General features: G+C 40.3%; 1 protein-coding gene and 1 non-coding gene across 6 annotated transcripts in view; one reads left to right on the forward strand and one right to left on the reverse strand.

Annotated features, from left to right (window-relative positions):
- CALN1 (calneuron 1) overlaps positions 1 to 15,274 on the reverse strand; it is a 528,997-nt gene that overhangs the window by 455,282 nt on the left and 58,441 nt on the right. The window lies entirely within an intron of this gene.
- Positions 13,689 to 13,882, forward strand: LOC136404546 (U2 spliceosomal RNA). The gene has a single exon (XR_010751295.1). It is a non-coding gene; the product is annotated as a U2 spliceosomal RNA (small nuclear RNA).

Raw genomic sequence — 15,274 nt, forward strand, 5'->3', positions numbered from 1 at the left:
GAAGATGTGGCACATATACACTATGGAATACTACTCAGCCATAAGAAATGATGACATCGGAACATTTACAGCAAAATGGTGGGATCTTGATAACATGATACGAAGCGAAATAAGTAAATCAGAAAAAACCAGGAACTGTATTATTCCATACGTAGGTGGGACATAATAGTGAAACTAAGAGACATTGATAAGAGTGTGGTGGTTACGGGGGGAAGGGGGGAATGGGAGAGGGAAAGGGGGTGGGGAGGGGCACAAAGAAAACAAGATAGAAGGTGACAGAGGACAATCTGACTTTGGGTGGTGGGTATGCAACATAATTGAACGACAAGATAACCTGGACTTGTTATCTTTGAATATATGTATCCTGATTTATTGATGTCACCCCATTAAAAAAATAAAAGTATTATAAAAAATAAAAATAAAAAAAAAAGAATAAAAAAAAAAAAGATACAGGAAGACACAGACTTTGGGATACTGAGGCAGGGAGAGAACAGACTAAGGTGAAGGCAGAAATACAGATAGAAAAATGAGAAGGAAGCAAAGAAACATCTGGCAGCAGATTTAAAAGGCATATCAGAAGCAACAAAGGGTCGACATTTCATTGAAAAGAAACCAAAGGGTTGTTATGAACAATTGGAAGAGCTCTCCCAGAAGAAAGAAAGAAAAGACAAAGATATAAACATGTTAAAAAAAAATGTGTTAGGTGTGTAGGGCAAAGAAGTGGAAATGCAACCTAAAAATGATAGGTGTTCTCAAGAAATAAACCCAAGCTATAGAAAAGGAATAATAATAATAAAATACAATCATAGAAATTTTTTTCTGAATTGATCAAGAGTACGTATGAAGATCACAGTGGATCACCCCTTCCTGGCAAAATTAATAAGGAGAGATTCACATGGAGAAACACACTGGTAAAACTTTTACAATGCAAGGATGGAGGTGGGGAATCACTGGAGTGTATAGGGGGAAATAATCTAAAACAAAAAAAGAAAAACCAAGTCTCTTAGAGGGACTCTCAGGTGAATCGAAACAGTAAATGCTGGTGGTAAGCCCTTCAGCTGACTCAGTCCCTGGGCATTGTCCCGCTGTGTCCCAACAGTGGTCACATCCATGAGGGACAGCCATGGAAACTTGACTGTCAAGAAAGAGAGCAGACATCCACAGAAGAGGAAGCATCACCTTGATGATGACAAGAGAAAAATGGTGACCACTGGGTAAGAGTGTCTTAAACCCAGGTACACAGATGCGTGAGAAACAGTGTGCTGGAGACATTGGGAAGCTTGAGTTCCAGAGTGCCAGGCAGGCAGAAAAATGCTGCGTGGTGACTGTTCTTATCACTGCATTTTTAACTCAAGTCTACTTTTTAGTTAGAACGTGAGCTTGAAGAGTAGGACTTATGTGATGCTGTCTTCACTTTAGCCCCTAGCCGCTGGCACAGAGGGTCCTTGTATAACTACAAGTACATATTTCATTTACGCCTCCCAGAGGTCTTTCTGGAAGGAAATGGGAGTGTGTCTTTATACTCAAGAGGATAAAAGCCTTATCTAAAAATTGGTTCCTGCCCAGTCAATAGAAAAGCCAGTGACTTCACAGCAAATAGCCAATCCACAGTGAAATAAGGATGTAGAACAGTTCGCTCTGTTGTTGCATTATTGACACAACAATCCTCACTTCAGGTGCAAAATTGCATCTCTAAGTATGACCTAGAGAAAGGAGGCAAAATGCTCCTTTCTCTAGGAACATTTTGCAGATTATGTTGACTTTAATAAAATAATTCTCTCCTTTTATGTGGACTCATACAGAGCTATCTTTGGGGATACTGTTTGTCCTTGGGAGGTGAGTGTCTGCAAATGTGCACATGTATACATATTTTCTACAAGGGCCAGTCCTGGGAGACCAGAAGACCACAGGGGAAGTGAAAAGCAAACATTGATTTCAAGAAATGGTGCTGGAACAATTAAACATCCATATGCAAAACAATTAACCTAGACATAGAACTTATACCTTTCATAAAAAGTAATTCAAAATGAATTATAGATCTAAATGTAAAATGCAAAACCATTAAGTTTATAGAAGAAAATATAGGAGACCATCAAGATGATCTTGTGGGCCCTGGTTGATTGGCTCAATGGTAGAGTGTCAGCCCGGCATGTGGAAGTTCTGAGTTTGATTATCGACCAGGGCACACAGGAGAAGCGTCCATCTGCTTCTCCACCCTTCCCTCTCCTTTCTCTCTAACTCTCTCTTTCCCTCCTGCAGCCAAGGCTCCATTGGAGCAAGGGTATCCTAGGTGCTGAGGATGGCTCCATGGCCTCTACTTCAGGTGCTAGAATGGCTCTGATTGCAATGGAGCAGTGCCCCAGATGGGCAGAGCATTGCCCCATAATGGGCTTGCCAGGTGGATCCTGGTTGGGCGCATGCAGGAGACTGTCTCTGCCTCCCTGCTTCTCACTTCAAAACAACACAAAAAAGAAAGAAAGAAAGAAATGATCTTGTGTTTGGTAATTAGCTTTTAGATAAAACACCAAAAGCATGATCTATGAAAGAAATTGATAAGTTGGACTTTATTAAGATTAAAATCTGCTTGCAAAAGACACTGCTAAGAGTGTGAAAAGACAAACCACAAACTAGGAGAAAATATTTGAAAAACATGTATCTAATAGAGTACTTATAACCAAATTATACAAAGAAATCATTAAACTCAATAATAAGAAAACAAATAACTTAATGGAAAAAAAAAGTGGGGACAATATTTTAACAGACATTTCACCAAAGAAAACATACAGATGGTAACAGCATATGAAAAGATGCTCCACATCATATGTCACTAGGAAATGCAAATTTAAAACAATGAGACACTACTACATACATATTAGTGTGGCTAACATCTAAAAATGAAAAGACAGTACAAGTTGCTAGTGAAAATATGAAGCAAGAGAACTTCTTCCTTGCTGGTGAGAATGCAAAAATGGTACAGCCGGAGGATGACATCAGAGTAATGGCGGGGTAGGAAGCGATACCGATAAATCTCCCCCAAAACTCAACAAGATCTTCAACCAGAAACAGAAAAACCTATACTTGGAGCTTCCAGATGCTTCGCAATACACCCAAAGGTATGATTGAGTGAAAAATTGGCTAAATATATAACCAAACCCCGAAGGAAATAGGGAGTAAGAAATGCTCCGCCTTCCTCACTAACCTAAACAGGGCGGCTTTCTCTGGTAACTGTGAATATAGAAACTGAGGCGGGCAAAGGGGGTGAATACATCCAGGCCGCGACACAAACGGCCGAACCAGGCTGTGGCACGGAGATCCAAGCCGAGGAAAATCTGATCCTGTGGCAACCCGGGCAATACAAGCTAACACTCGCGCCAAACCCAAACAAAGAAAGACAAGCGGCGCGGCCATTTTACCTGGTCTCCTGGTTGGTGCGCAGTTAGTGGGCGAGAGATTTCTTCCTAAGCCCCGGAAGTGGGTGCCCGTGTTGCACCACGGAGAGGCAGGGTCAGAGGCCTTTCTGTGGGCCGAGGGCAGAGTCTCTGGGCAGCCCCAGCGCCCTGGGAAAGCCACGCACGGGAGGGAGTGAGAACTAATTCCAATGGTGGAGATTTTCCGTGCAGGAGGGTGTTTCACTCAGAGGGAAACGCGGCCGGCCTCATATCCTGGTTTGCGCGCAGATAAGGAGTGAGCGATTCCTCCGAGTGCCTCGGCAGTGCGCGCCCATGTTATCGCACAGAGGGGCAGAGTCAGGGGCCTTTGTGTGGGCCAAAGCGGAATCTTGGGCCGCCCCAGCGCCTTGCAAAAGCTGCGCACGGGGACGGAGCGAGACTCAATTCCAACGCTGCAACTTTTCCCTGCGGTTGGGGGTTTCACTCAGAGCGTGAGACTGCTGGCCAGATATCCTGGTCTGTGTGCGCAGCCAGTGAGTGAGAGTTTCCTCCAAGCGCCCCGGAAGTGGGTGCCTGCTTGTGTTACCGGACAGAGTGGCAGAGCCAGAGGTCTTTGAGTGGGCGGAAAGCCCTCCTGATTATGCTAGCAGCTCTGACTGACTGAGCCTTACCCAGAGCCCTGTGCTGAGTGGAAATAGAGTGGGGAGTTGCCAGCTCTTTGAGCCTCTTACTATCCAGGCAGAGGCAGCAGCAACCCCATAGCTGGATTATCAGGCTACTAATTGAGGAAGGAAAGACTAGGAGAAAGGCTCCAGGAACACGGACTCTCTCACTGTCGGAGCCTATAAATGCTAATGAGCTTCGACTGCCAACGAGACTAAAGCACAATACATGACATTGCCATAGAGACTTATCAACTGCAAACCTCCACCTGAGCGTGCCAAAGGGGCAAAACCCGGGGTACAGAGTCACCGACCAGGAAGAGGGAGAGAAAAGAAAAAGCAAGAAGATAACCTCTCAAAATCAAGAATAATCTGCAGACTTTATAACCTATCCCATTTTATTATATTTGTTCGTTTGTTTCTCTTATCTTCATTCTTGATACTTTTTTTTTCCTCCTCCAATTTGGCCGATTAACTCTCTACCGGTCTTACTCTCTCCTCTCCTTGAACTACACTACCCATAAGTGTTACATCTCCCATTATCTTTTCTCTTCTCTTCCTTTCTCTCTATGAGGGTTGCACTCCAAAACCCTTAACTCTCTCTCTCTCTCTCTCCTTTCTTTTTTCTTCTTTTAGTGGTTCCCTCTTTTTTTCTCTCTCTCTCTTTCTTTTCTCCCTCTATATTAGTTTCTTCCTTTCTCCTTTACATCTCCTCTCATTCAAACCTCAATAACAAACAAATTATCTTATCTGGGACTCAAACTTATGCTTGTGGCATTTTGGGGGGTTTTTACTTCACCTTTTTAACTCACTAGCAGTGCTCCCATCCCTGGCTCTCCATATTATCTAGTTCTTGTTCCACTAAATACAATAGTAATTTTTTAATTTGTCCCCCCATTTTTCCGTTTTCCTCTTAATCCTCTCATCATAACTCTTAGACAACCAACACCTAAAAGCAAATCATTTTATTCTTGACCCAAATTTTTTCCTTATTTGCTTTTTGTGGGTCCATACGCTCTTTTTTTTTTTCTTTTTTCTTTTTTTTTTTTTTTGCCCCTTTATTACTTTTCCCCAATTCAGGCCCTCCATCACAGGCATTGTTTGTTATAATTCACAGTCCACCACAAGATTTTATCAAGAAAGAGGGGAGAGGAGAGGAGAGGAAAATAGGAGGGGGGGAATAATTTCCTTTTTTTTTTTAATTTTAATTTTATTTTATTTTTCTTTATTTCATTAATTTTTTTTTAAAAAAACAACTCTTCGATTTTTTATTTTTTTATTATTTTTTTAAACTTTTTATTCTTTATTAAATCTCATTAATACTATCAACAAAACCACCCTCAGATGCCATTAAGGAAGAGAAAATTGAATATCATGGATACAAAAGAAAGAGAGGTAACACAGCTAGATGAGGAAAAATCTATGGAGAAAAAATTTAATATATTGGAAACCTTGGAGCTAAATGACAGAGAATTCAAGATAGAAACCCTAAAAATCCTCCGAGATATACAAGAAAACACAGAAAGGCAATTTAGGGAGCTCAGAAAACAACTCAATGAACACAAAGAATATATGTCCAAGGAAATTGAAACTATAAAAACAAATCAAACAGAGATGAAAAACTCAATTCACGAGCTGAAAAACGAAGTAACAAGCTTAGCTAATAGAACAGGTCAGAGAGAAGAGAGGATTAGTGAAATAGAAGACAAGCAACTTGAGGCACAACAGAGAGAAGAAGAAAGAGACTCAAAAATTTAAAAAAATGAGATAGCCCTACAAGAATTATCTGACTCCATCAAAAAGAATAACATAAGAATAATAGGTATATCAGAGGGAGAAGAGAGAGAAAATGGAATGGAGAACATACTCAAACAAATAATAGATGAGAACTTCCCAAGCCTGTGGAAAGAACTAAAGCCTCAAGTTCAAGAAGCAAACAGAACTCCAAGTTTTCTTAACCCCAACAAACCTACTCCAAGGCATATCATAATGAAATTGACACAAACCAACAGCAAAGAAAAAATTCTCAAGGCAGCCAGGGAAAAGAAGAATACAACATATAAAGGAAGGCCCATTAGATTATCATCAGATTTCTCAGCAGAAACTCTACAAGCTAGAAGAGAGTGGACCCCAATATTTAAAGTCCTGAAAGAGAGGAACTTTCAGCCACGAATACTATACCCATCAAAGCTATCCTTCAAATATGAAGGAGAAATAAAAACATTCACAGATACAGAAAAGATGAGGGAATTTATCATCAGAAAACCCCCACTCCAGGAATTACTAAAGGGGGTTCTCCAATCAGATACAAAGAACAAAAAAAAACAGAGCCACAAGTAAAAGCGCCAAGAAGAACACAATAAAACCAAATTTAAACTGTGACAACAACAAAAAGAAAGAGGGGGAGAAGATGGAGATTAACAGTAGCAAAGGACGATGGAGTGCAAAAGTACTCACAAAATAGTTCGCTACAATGAACAGGGTAGGGACCCTTTTCATTATTCAAAGGTAACCACCATTGAAAAAACCACCACAGAAGCACATGAGATAAAAAAGATAGCAACAGAGGAAAGATGTATAGAATACAACCAAATAAAAACAAAAGATAGAAAAACAAAAGAGAAGGATCAAACAAGACACAAAACTAACAGAAAGCAAGATATAAAATGGCAATAGGGAACTCACAAGTATCAATAATTACACTAAATGTAAACGGATTAAACTCACCAATAAAAAGGCACAGAGTAGCAGAATGGATTAAAAAAGAAAATCCAACTGTATGCTGCCTACAGGAAACTCATCTAAGTAACAAGGATAAAAACAAATTCAAAGTGAAAGGCTGGAAAACAATACTCCAAGCAAATAACATCCAAAAAAAAGCAGGTGTAGCAATACTCATATCGGATAATGCTGACTACAAGACAGGAAAAGTACTCAGAGACAAAAATGGCCATTTCATAATGGCTAAGGGGACACTGAATCAAGAAGACATAACAATTCTTAATATATATGCACCAAACCAAGGAGCACCAAAATATATAAGACAGCTACTTATTGATCTTAAAACAAAAACTGACAAAAACACAATCATACTTGGAGACCTCAATACACCGATGACGGCTCTAGATCGGTCATCCAAACAGAGAATCAACAAAGACATAGTGGCCTTAAACAAAACACTAGAGCACCTGGATATGATAGACATCTACAGGACATTTCATCCCAAAGTGACTGAGTATACATTTTTCTCCAGTGTACATGGATCATTCTCAAGAATTGACCATATGTTGGGCCACAAAAACAACATCAGCAAATTCAGAAAAATTGAAGTTGTACCAAGCATATTTTCTGATCATAAAGCCTTGAAACTAGAATTCAACTGCAAAAAAGAGGAAAAAAATCCCACAAAAATGTGGAAACTAAACAACATACTTCTAAAAAATGAATGGGTCAAAGAAGAAATAAGTGCAGAGATCAAAAGATATATACAGACTAATGAAAATGACAATACGACGTATCAGAATCTATGGGATGCAGCAAAAGCAGTGATAAGAGGGAAGTTCATATCACTTCAGGCATATATGAACAAACAAGAGAGAGCCCAAGTGAACCACTTAACTTCCCACCTTAAGGAACTAGAAAAAGAAGAACAAAGACAACCCAAAACCAGCCGAAGAAAGGAGATAATAAAAATCAGAGCAGAAATAAATGAATTAGAGAACAGAAAAACTATAGAAAAAATTAATAGAACAAGGAGCTGGTTCTTTGAAAAGATCAACAAAATTGACAAACCCTTGGCAAGACTTACCAAGGAAAAAAGAGAAAGAACTCATATAAACAAAATCCAAAATGAAAGAGGAGAAATCACCACGGACACCGTAGATATACAAAGAATTATTGTAGAATACTATGAAAAACTTTATGCCACTAAATTCAACAACCTAGAAGAAATGGATAAATTCCTAGAAAAATACAACCTTCCTAGACTGAGTCAAGAAGAAGCAGAAAGCCTAAACAGACCTATCAGTAGAGAAGAAATAGAAAAAACCATTAAAAACCTCCCCAAAAATAAAAGTCCAGGCCCTGACGGCTATACCAGCGAATTTTATCAAACATTCAAAGAAGACTTGGTTCCTATTCTACTCAAAGTCTTCCAAAAAATTGAAGAAGAAGCAATACTTCCAAACACATTTTATGAGGCCAACATAACTCTCATACCAAAACCAGGCAAGGATGGCACAAAAAAAGAAAACTACAGACCAATATCTCTAATGAATACAGATGCTAAAATACTAAACAAAATACTAGCAAATCGAATACAACAACATATTAAAAAAATAATACATCATGATCAAGTGGGATTCATCCCAGAATCTCAAGGATGGTTCAACATACGTAAAACGGTTAATGTAATACACCATATCAACAAAACAAAGAACAAAAACCACATGATCTTATCAATAGACGCAGAAAAGGCTTTCGATAAAATACAACACAATTTTATGTTTAAGACTCTCAACAAAATGGGTATAGAAGGAAAATATCTCAACATGATAAAGGCCATATATCATAAACCATCAGCTAACATCATATTAAATGGCACTAAACTGAAGGCTTTCCCCCTTAAATCAGGAACAAGACAGGGTTGTCCACTCTCTCCACTCTTATTTAATGTGGTACTAGAGGTTCTAGCCAGAGCAATCAGACAAGACAAAGAAATAAAAGGCATCCATATCGGAAAAGAAGAAGTAAAGGTATCACTTTTTGCAGATGATATGATACTATACATCGAAAACCCCAAAGAATCCACAAAAAGACTACTAGAAACAATAAGCCAATACAGTAAGGTCGCAGGATAGAAAATTAACATACAGAAGTCAATAGCCTTTCTATATGCCAACAATGAAACAACTGAGAAGGAACTCAAAAGAATAATCCCCTTCACGATTGCAACAAAAAAAATAAAATACTTAGGAATAAACATAACAAAGAATGTAAAGGACTTATATAATGAAAACTATAAACCATTGTTAAGGGAATTCGAAAAAGATATAATTAGATGGAAGAATATACCTTGTTCTTGGCTAGGAAGAATAAATATAATCAAGATGGCTATATTACCCAAAGCAATATACAAATTTAATGCAATTCCCATCAAACTTCCAATGACATTTTTTAAAGAAATAGAGCAAAAAATCATCAGATTTATATGGAACTATAAAAAGCCCCGAATAGCCAAAGCAATCCTAAAGAAAAAGAATGAAGCTGGGGGCATTTCAATACCGGACTTCAAACTCTATTATAGGGCCACGACAATCAAAACAGCATGGTATTGGCAGAAAAATAGACACTCAGACCAATGGAACAGAATAGAAAGTCCAGAAATAAAACCACATATATATAGTCAAATAATTTTTGATAAAGGGGCCAACAACACACAATGGAGAAAAGAAAGCCTCTTCAATAAATGGTGCTGGGAAAACTGGAAAGCCACATGCAAAAGAATGAAACTGGACTACAGTCTCTCCCCCTGTACAAAAATTAAATCAAAATGGATCAAAGATCTAAACATAAGACCTGAAACAATTAAGTACATAGAAGAAGACATAGGTACTCAACTCAGGGACCTGGGTATTAAAGAGCATTTTATGAATTTGACTCCAATGGCAAGAGAAGTGAAGGCAAAAATTAATGAATGGGACTACATCAGACTAAGAGGTTTTTGCTCAGCAAGAGAAACTGATAACAAAATAAACAGAAAGCCAACTAAATGGGAAATGATTTTTTCAAACGACAGCTCAGATAAGGGCCTAATATCCAAAATATACAAAGAACTCATAAAACTCAACAACAAACAAACAAACAATCCAATAAAAAAATGGGAAGAGGATATGAATAGACACTTCTCCCAGGAAGAAATACAAATGGCCAACAGATATATGAAAAGATGCTCATCTTCTTTAGCTATTAGAGAAATGCAAATCAAAACGGCAATGAGATACCACCTCACACCTGTTCGATTAGCTGTTATTAGCAAGTCAGGTAACAGCAAATGTTGGAGAGGCTGTGGAGAAAAAGGAACCCTCATACACTGTTGGTGGGAATGTAAAGTAGTACAACCATTATGGAAGAAAGTATGGTGGTTCCTCAAAAAACTGAAAATAGAACTACCTTATGACCCAGCAATCCCTCTACTGGGTATATATCCCAAAAACTCAGAAACATTGATACGTAAAGACACATGCAGCCCCATGTTTATTGCAGCATTGTTCACAGTGGCCAGGACATGGAAACAACCAAAAAGCCCATCAATAGATGACTGGATAAAGAAGATGTGGCACATATACACTATGGAATACTACTCAGCCATAAGAAATGATGACATCGGAACATTTACAGCAAAATGGTGGGATCTTGATAACATGATACGAAGCGAAATAAGTAAATCAGAAAAAAACAGGAACTGTATTATTCCATACGTAGATGGGACATAATAGTGAAACTAAGAGACATTGATAAGAGTGTGGTGGTTACGGGGGGGAGGGGGGAATGGGAGAGGGATAGGGGGTGGGGAGGGGCACAAGGAAAACAAGATAGAAGGTGACAGAAGACAATCTGACTTTGGGTGGCGGGTATGCAACATAATTGAACGACAAGATAACCTGGACTTGTTATCTTTGAATATATGTATCCTGATTTATTGATGTCACCCCATTAAAAAAATAAAATTATAAAAAAAAAAAAAAAATGGTACAGCCACATTGGAAAATAATTTGAAAGTTTCTTACAAAGCTAAACATAGTCTTATCATTCTATCCAGCAATCACACTCCTCATTTTTTACCCAACTAATTTCAAAAGTTACATCCACACAAAAATATGCAATCAGGCTTATAGCATTTATTTATAAATCTATCAAGATTTATACATATTTGGCAGCTTTATTTATAATCACCAAACACTGGATGGAACCAAGATGTCCTTCAGTAGGTGAGTAAACAAACTGTGGTGCATCTATAACATGGAATATTATTCAGTGATAAAAATGAGGTATCAAGCCACAAAAAGACATGGGTGAATCTAAACGAATATGTGTAAGTGAGAGAAGACAGTCTGAAAAGACTACATACTGGGTGGTTTCAATTATATGACGTCCTGGAAAAGACAAAATTACAGAGGCATAAAAAGATCAGTAGTTTCTGGAGTTCAGGGGTTAGGTTAAATAGGGGAAGCACAGGGTTATTTTAGGGCAGAGAAACTATTCCCCATGCTACTGTAATTGTGGATACATGACAATATGCATTTGGCAAAAAACCCATTGAACTGCAGCACCGAGTGAACCTTAATGTGTGCAAATTTTCAGAATCATTGAGCAGGCCCATAGAATCCCAGGGTGAAACACAGAATGGACAAATTAATCTGTGTTACAATGTATGAAACAATCTCCCCAAAGGGAGCAGTGTGGGGGAGTGCTGACATAAGTTACTGTGGAAATGAGTGGAGTCTGTAACACTACAGGCAAAGGAACTATACATAAGCCTTTTAGTTGATCAAGTTGTTTTCCACCAGTGCATGTGTTAATGATCATGTACTACTACTATACATCTGTATTGCAATTAAACAATTAAGTACAGTTGACCCTTGAACAACACAGTCTGGACAGCATGAGTCCACTTATACATGAATTTTCTTCAGTAAACACTCTAAATGTAATTTTCTTTCTTATGATTTTCTTAATAACAGTTTCTTTTCTCTAGTTTAGCATTATGAAAATACAGTATATATTATAGCTAACATACAAAATGTGTGTTATTCGGCTGTTCACATTATCACTAAGGCTTCCAGTCAACGGTTGGCTATTAGTAGTTAAGTTTCGGGAAAATCTAAAGTTATACATGGATTTTCAACTGCGTGGGGGTCAGTGCCCCTAACCCCTGCAATGTTCAAGGGCCAACTATAAATGGATGGTGGATAGGGGGAGCCAGATTTCTCACTGTTAGACTGGGATTTTACAAATAGGTAAGGGGGGGGGATGCTGGAATGATCCATGAGACACAGGATTAGAGTGGGAGACATCAGTTTAAGCTCATGTTTACCTTTATCTGGATACAGATGATTTCATTTAGAAATACGTATAAATGTGTGCGTACACAAAAGTTAATGCACACATCTATAGTTCCCTATTCTGTCAGCTGAGAGAACCTAGAAGCAATAATACTGCGCAGCAACAAACACACCTAGTGCTCAGATCTTGGTTTCTAATACCATTCTCTAATAAAGGGAACCAGGCCAGGGAGCTGAGACAGTAAATACACAAGATGAGCATATTCTAGCGCCAGAAAGTAAGTGTTCAGAACAGGAACCAAGAGCTCCCGACGGCCAAGGCTACGGCCATTAGAGCAACAAAACAAATCAAGTTGTATTGGATTATTACCCAAAATATAAAATAATACCCATGAGTCATATGTCTGTAAATACATGATTAGATGAATAAATAGGGAAGAAGAGACAAAATCTCCTGAACAGAAGAATTCTAAATAGTTTATGTAGATACTCGGTCCTCATGGAGGTGGAGCATAACTCCTCACTTTAAGTGTAGTCCGTCCATAGGGACTTTCTTCAAAAGAAGACCATATGGAAAGGGGGCAATGAGTAACTTTTACAGTGGAGAATGCTGACACACATTACCTCGGGAGAGGTTGATCAACATCAACAGTGACGTCACATGTATAGTACGTAATGATATGACGTAATGAAAATGGCACTTTAAAGATTCTGCAAAATACCTGACCTACAAGACTCCTCAAAACTTCAAGGTCATCAAAAACAAGGAAAGTCTGAGAAACTCTCACAGCTAAGAGAAGCCTAAAAAGATGTGATAACTAGCCCTGGCTGGTTGGCTCAGTGGTAGAGCGTCGGCCTGGCGTGCAGAAGTCCCAGGTTCGATTCCCGGCCAGGGCACACAGGAGAAGCGCCCATCTGCTTCTCCACCCCTCCCCCTCTCCTTCCTCCCTGTCTCTCTCTTCCCCTCCCGCAGCCGAGGCTCCATTGGAGCAAAGATGGCCTGGGCACTGGGGATGGCTCCTTGGCCTCTGCCCCAGGCGCTAGAGTAGCTCTGGTCGCGGCAGAGCGACGCCCCGGAGGGGCAGAGCATCGCCCCCTGGTGGGCGTGCCGGTTGGATCCCAGTCGGGCGCATGTGAGAGTCTGTCTCTCCTTGTTTCCAGCTTCAGAAAAATAAAAAAAAAAAAAAAAAAAAAAAAAGATGTGATAACTAAATGTAACCTCATATTCTGGATGAGATCCTAGAAGAGAAAAAGAATATAAGATAAAACCTAAGGAAATGGGAATAAAGTATGGGCCTTAGTTAATAATAGCGTATCAACATTGGTTTCTTAATTGTAACTCGTGCATCCTATTCATGTGCAATGCTAACAGAAAAATGAGTGTTAGTTATAGGGAAATTCTATACTACCACCTTCTCAAACTTTCTGTAAACCTAAAGATGTTTCCCTCCAAAATAAAGTTTACTTTAAAGAATGTTTAGTCTCTCATACTGTCTCCCAGGGCGATGTGTCTTGTCACAGGGTCACAGACACCTGCTGGCCTTCAAACCTGAAGTTTAGAACTGGCGACTCAGATCGCTTCTCGGCCTTTTGGCTAAGATCAAGTGTAGAACTGGCGACTCAGGCTCCTTCTTCTAGTGTGTACAATGCTTTCAGGAGTCCTGGTCCCTGCCCTTGCTATTTGGCTCCTCTCCACTCTATTAGGCTGCACATCCTTGGGTCTCTGCTTTGCCCTCCATCCAGGTCTGGAGGGAAGAGAGCATCCATCCTCTGTTCTAGGCATACCTTTGTGTGCCCACTCAGCAGATTAGCAAACTCTTCATTCAGTGTTTGCCCACTGAGAGACGTGGGGGAGTCACCTTTTTCCACTCTCCGCACATTTAGTTAGACTAGAGACAGCATCCTGGGACAGATGCCCTGTTTGGTGGGCTCCCAAAGTCCCCATGAATGGGTGAGGCAGAAGCCCTTGTGCCTGAATGCTGAGAAAGAGGTAGAAGCAGAATACCTTCCTCATCAATTGTCCTTCTCCCTCTAACCCCTCACCAGAAAATGGAGAGAGTTTTCCTTTATTTCTCCTGTGGTATACACTCCTCCTTCCTGGCTCCAGCCTCACCATTAAACCTGAAAGGCAGTCAGCCCTAGCCAGTGGCTCAGTAGTAGAGCGCTGATTAGTATGTGAATGTCCTGGGTTCGATTCCTGGTCAGAGCACACAGGAGAAGCAACTATCTGCTTCTCCACCCCTCCCCTTCTTGCTTCTATCCCTCTTCCCCTCCTGCAGCCACGGCTCGATTGAAGTGAGTTGGCCTCAGGCGCTGAGGATGGCTCCATGGCCTCTGTCTCTGGCACTAGGAAGAGCTTAGTTGCTGAGCAATGGAGCAACCCCCAGATGAGCAGAGCATCGCCCCCTAGTGGGCTTACCAGATAAATCCCAGTCAGGGCACATGCGAGAGTCTGTCTCTCCCTCTCCTCCTCTCACTGAATAAAAAAAATAAACCTGAAAGGCAGTCAAAGGGATCTTCTTTACACCAAGAAAAGAATTCGGAGGTCTAAACCTTTAATTTTCCAAGTTTTCTCTGCCCAGGAGGGTTGGCCTAAAGCCTCCTGTCTCCCTAAGAAAAGCCTCCTGTCTCCCTAAGAAGTCAAGCACCTGCTGTTCTGACCTGAGGTAAGAAGTCATTGACTTGGGCTCAGACTGAATATTAACATGCGCTAGTGTGATACTTTGCCGGATCATTCCTGGTACCTATGACAAGGGGGATTCAGGGCTACGGATTGTCCCTGAGGGAGAGGAGGTCAGAGGCAGTGATTCCGTCTGGGGGATCCAATTTCCTAAAAAAAGGAGGGAGAACGCCCTAGAAAGACCGAAGGAAGGAGCACTAGCTTGAGAACTGAGAGGGCAGGGCTGCCACTTATGCCGGAAACACACCAGCAAGGGGGGGGGGGGGCTGAGGGGCCTGGGTGCTTGTGGGTAGGATTCAAGGGCCCCATGAATTTGGATGGAAAAAGAAATACCTTTATTTTCATAAACTTCTAGATGGAATCTAGCTTTTTAAATTTTTTTTTTTCCCAATCGTGAGTGCAAGCCACAGGCCCGGGGGAGCAGGCGGCTCTGTGATGTGGCCTCCCATCTATCTCGATCGGGTTACTGTCGCTGCACAT

The sequence above is a fragment of the Saccopteryx leptura genome, chromosome 4, assembly GCF_036850995.1.
Source record: "Saccopteryx leptura isolate mSacLep1 chromosome 4, mSacLep1_pri_phased_curated, whole genome shotgun sequence".
Taxonomy (NCBI): Eukaryota; Metazoa; Chordata; class Mammalia; order Chiroptera; family Emballonuridae; genus Saccopteryx; species Saccopteryx leptura.